Source organism: Sinohyriopsis cumingii, chromosome 6, assembly GCF_028554795.1.
Source record: "Sinohyriopsis cumingii isolate HCF-2022 chromosome 6, ASM2855479v2, whole genome shotgun sequence".
Taxonomy (NCBI): Eukaryota; Metazoa; Mollusca; class Bivalvia; order Unionida; family Unionidae; genus Sinohyriopsis; species Sinohyriopsis cumingii.
Window position 1 is genome coordinate 2,952,277 of NC_142966.1, and position 5,678 is coordinate 2,957,954.

Genomic DNA, 5,678 nt, shown 5'->3' on the forward strand with positions numbered 1-5,678 from the left:
AAAACGCTTATTTAATTTCTATTTTTATCTACTTGGAAATGCCTCTGCTTTCGGAAAATGTAAGGTACAGAGTTCATTTTACAGTAGCAGTTGTGCAGATTTATCTGTGCATAGATATCATTTTCAGAAAATGTATGGTCTATTTACACAGCCCTCCGGGTCGATGGAAAGTTCTGTTTGAGTGTGTGTGTGATTTGGATTTTTAGCGTAGCTTTAACAATTTTTGAGTCATATCGCTACGCTGTTTGCAGTTTGGCAGTTTATTGTGATGTCTAGCACTGGGACATCATGCCGCAGACATGTAGCATGATGTCCCATCCAGTCACATTATCCTAACACCAGGCCGACCAATCCTAACACTAACCTCTTAATGCTGAGCGCCAAGCGAGGCACTTTTTAGTACCATTTTTGTAAGTCTTTGGTATGACTCAGCTGGGGATCGAAGAAAGTTCTGTTTGAAATATGTACACTTCCATATCTTTTGGACCAATATGGTGGATTACATTTAGACAGACCACTCTTTTCAGCATGTATCCAGTGAATGGTATTCTATGTATGTCGATATGAATGGTGCTGAAATCAGTCGTGCGCGAAAAAAAAAATGGGCAGGGCGGAATTTTGGCATAAACTAAACAGGATACAGTTTAGAGCCTCAGAGACTGACGGGGCTTCTCAGAACTTCGGAACGTTTATTAATTTGTTACAGTTTTATTATAATTCATATTTAAGTAATAATTTAACCCGTGATGTTTTGCATAATATGTTCACTACTATTATTTATTCAATATATTTTACATAAATTACATAATTTACATTGTAATAAGTAGCAAAATATGCAAAATATTGCCAAGTTCAGTTGTTACACATCCTTATTCTCTGTTAACACTTAACAAATAGGGCCTCTACAGTTTCCCATAGCTTAGGGCCTCACCATGTCTGATTCCTGCCTTGAAATTCGGTAATTTTAGTTATATTTCAGACGACCACGTAACTATCAACTTAGCTATATGCGTGGATATAATTGGCAAGGTTGATCTAAATTCCGCAGTTTATTGGTTCTTCTTTAAGCTTGTCTCCCTCTTCGGTAAACTCTTTGCTATTTATTGGCAATACATTAAACACAAAAGCAGACAAACAACATCGTAGTATTCTCTCTTCTTTACAGTTTTCTGATAATTTGTGCTCTAATTCATTAATTTTATGTGTCTGTAGTTAAGCCCTATAACAAAATACATACGTTGTTTAGTTATGTTGCAGACCAGACATGAAATTGTTACAGATTTGTTAGTCGAAACCAGTATGAAGGTGTTGCAGGTTTTCAAGTCACCGTTCCTTCAGGGATGCTATATAAAATGCCACTATAAATTTGTTACAGGTTTTCAAGTCACCGTTCCTTCAGGGATGCTACATAAAATGCGACTATAAATTTGTTACAGGTTTTCAAGTCGCCGTTCCTTCAGGGATGCTATATAAAATGCCACTATAAATTTGTTACAGGTTTTCAAGTCACCGTTCCTTCAGGGATGCTATATGAAATGCCACTATAAATTTGTTACAGGTTTTCAAGTCACCGTTCCTTCAGGGATGCTATATGAAATGCCAGTATAAATTTGTTACAGGTTTTCAAGTCACCGTTCCTTCAGGGATATCATATATAAATAATATCTTTAAATATCTATAAATATCTATAAAATGCCATCTAGGATACTTTCCCTATTAAAAAAGCCAAAAGCTAGTTTGTAATTCGTTAGTATTACTTTTAATCTAGTAATTTGATGCATATCTTCTATCTGAATAGTCTATTAAATTTAAAACATAGGACCCAATATGTTTATTTATGCGAACAGACAGTAGATAGCAGATACATTTATTGCAGATCTTGAAACTATTGTTCCATATCCACAAAGAAAGGAAATTAAATCTTAAGGTTGTTTTCAGTTATTTTTCATTAAATTACAATCTGGTAAAACTAATTAGAATCCAACGTCTGATAACACTGATCAGAAATCCTTTTCTCACCCATGCGACAGAAAAATCTAGCTGTTATGCTAACCTTACTTTTCTTATCTCAGTCTAGTCATCTCAGACAGTCGTCTCGGTCAAGGTGTCCACGCGCTCAGAACTACTTTAATAAAAACAAGCCCTTGTTGTCTTCTGCTGTGCCTGACGTAGTTGTTCTAAAATCAAACAACAACAACAACAAATATATAACAAAAACATAGTAACTTAAGGTCAATCCATCTTTGAGAACACACCATACAAAAACATTTCGAGAGAGACAAAGAAACACACGCGTACGATGTCGAGCTTTTTGGTATTATGCTGGTTCGATCCACACAGCATGGTAAATTTTTTCCTATATACAGGCCTAGCTTAGTACATTTTCAGGTCAGCGTCATTAAATGTAGCTAAAGCTACCTAACTAGTTCTAAATACTTCGTGTGAAACAATATGCTGTTAGATACATTCAATGACGATGATCTGAAAATTGACTGTGCTACAGATATAAAATTCTCAATGCTGTGTGAAATGAACTATGACAGAAAAAAATGATCTATGCACACATACTATAGACTTATACACTTCAGAGCCTCCCAACTCTCTTAACAACTGCGGACAATTTAGTAACAGCCAGAAATGTGTTATGTCAAACATGCTTTATTCTAATTTTGTTAAGCATATCCATTGTGCCCCAGTGGAATCAAAAATATACTTACAATATTTTATGAAAAATAATGCAATTACCAGCCAGAAGGAATCATTTATCCATCAACAAATTAATCCATAAGCAAATTTCACTGTAGCACTTGCCATATTTCCAAGACATAAAAATAAGTTTTCAAAGAATCCGTGAACTTGAAAGTTTAGCACGAGGTTATCCGCTAGGATCCGTATTTGGAGGGTCTTTATACACGGGGTTAATTTTACAATCAATATTAAGGATAACACAAATATGTCACAAACAGTTTCACCTCCTCCAAAAAAAAGAAGAGTTATATGCGATAGTGACACAGATCACTAATTACCCGTGAATAACCCAAGCATGGACACTCATGCTACATGTAACTTTTCCTTATAATAATAGCCTATACTACTACAACAGAGGTGTGGGACCAGTATCGTTCCATTATTTACAATATAATTTTCTAAATTGGAACTAATGAAAATGAAACATTTTCTTGTAATAAATATTAGCTACTTATTGTTAATTTCATATAACATCCATATCTTAAATGTGATATTACCTCAGTCCTATGCAACGTTTCATGTTGTTATTTTTTTGGCTCACGCATAAAAACTGTGTACTTAGGATGACACGGTCACGCCACAGTCCTCATAAACATATTTGTATTAATGCATCGTATGTAAACATTTGCGCGTGAACTATATGGAAAAAGTGAGACGTTCTTTTTTACTTGAAAGGAAATTATTGGGTGAGAAAAAGAATCTATGTTGGGTTTTGGACCGAGACAAGAAAAAATCCCAGTCGCAGGGTTACATTATATGTCTTCCCCCTCGGCAAGCTTCGTATACGTATTGCAAGAAATTGTGGCACTTTATTTCTGATTGCTTTAAGATAAGAAATAAGCAAAAGAATAAAAACAGAGCCGTTCCAAATGCTATTGTTTCTCGTAGGTCAAGGCTATGATCATATATTGGAAACAATACGTTTGTGAGGTAAGACAAACTGCAGTCTGATTCTATTATGGAGAATTAAGACCCATTCATGTTGAAAGGTTCTATATCACTTATTGGCGAGTGGACCAGTCCTATCTCATTAGAATATTAAGGAACACAATAGCTTCTCAGAGCCGTTTATTATCAGGTAACATGCCATTGCTTGAGAAGTCTTCTGAAAGTGTTCTTGTTCAGTGAGTAGAGTGCTGTTTTATTCAGATTCCTCTCCATAATGTTAATATCTCATCAGACTTTTTTCAGAAACCAGTAATTGTCAGCGCAGTGAATTCTTGGCTCACTGAGGGTGTTCATTTATTGCTAGGAAATGACCTAGCTGGAGATAAGGTTGCGGTTAAACCACTTGCAACTGAAAGCCTTGCTGGATCAAGAAGTTGATCCTGTTGAAAATGAAGTCCGTGATTTATACACCGCTTGAGTAGTTACTAGAGCTATGGCAAAAAGAGCTTTTGAGAATGAAGTTGATCAGGAAACTATTCCTTTGGCTGACACTTGTATAGGTAAAGCATTTGATGAGGCCAGTTTTGCTCCTGTTACTGATCAATCAAAATATGTTGTGATCCTATTTTAACTACACACTCTCTAATGTCTAATCAGGGTGACAAACTACAATCACTTATCGTCGAGTAGGAAAAGGATCTTGAAATCTCCTGTTTGTTTTAGAGGGCTATTAGCGAAGCTGACTCCGCAAAGGTACCAACTTGCTATTTATTTGACAAATTGTGTCCTCATGAGAAATCGGAGACCACCTGAGGTACCCGCTGATGACGAATGGTCAGTATCTTATGAAACTGTGGTACCTAAGCCATATACACCGGACATTATAAGTTTAGCCCATGAAACTCCTTTGACTGGTCATCTGGGAGTCAATAAATTCTAAAACAAGATCTTTCAACATTTTTACTGCCCTACAGATAAGTGATGTTTCCAACTACTGTAGATCTTATCACACTTGTCAACTGTAGGAAAACCTAACTTAAAGATACCTAAAGCTAATTTATAACCAATTCCTGCATCCGACGAACCATTGTAGTAGAATAATGGTAGATTGCGTAGGTCCTTTAACCATGACCAAGTCAGGCAACCAATACTTGTTGACCATAATGTGTGCGCAGTCAATGTTTCCAGAGGCAATCCCTTACCTAATATTAAGACTAAACCTGTAGTCAAAGCCTAAATAAAGTTCTATTCACTTTGTGGCCTTCCCAATTCAGTCCAATCTGATCAAGAGTCTAATTTCATATCAGGAATCTTCCAGCAAATTATGTATGAATGAGGTATTGAACAGTTTAAGTTCTCTACGTATCACCCTGAAAGCCAGGGGGTGATTGACAGATTTCATCAGACTTTAAAGAATACGATAAGGTTATATTGCATTGATACCAGAAAAGATTGGGACGAGGGAGGGCAGTTATTGTTGTTTGCTGTTAGGGAGTCAGTTCAAGAGTCCCTTGGATTTAGTCCTTTTGATGTTGTTTTCAGACACACTGTTCGTAGACCATTTAAGTTGTTCAGGAAAAACTTTTCACCAAAGATCAGAGATAAGTTCACTTGACTATGTCTCTGATTTTAAATATAAACTATCAATACCTGTGAAATGGCAAGAACTAATCTTCAGTCAACAAAATCGCAAATTAAAATTAAGGTGTGACAAAACTAAAAGAAAATAACTTTCCATCCTGGTGATAAAGTGCTAGCTCTCTTGCCCATACATCAGAATCCTCTTCAGGCTAGGTATTATGGTCCCGGTACAGTTAGAAAGAAAGCATGTGACGTATATTATATAATCGATACTCTGTAAATCATCCAATAAATAAAGTTATTATGTCCTACACAGTGACGATTTATTTGATAACGTACAACCGGAATGTAATGACTTGGTTCAATCAGTCGTCAAACTTCTGAAATATTAAAGAATCTTTACAATAAACTTTCACAACTACAGCCGTATTCTGAAAAACAGTTAAAGCAGCTACTATGTG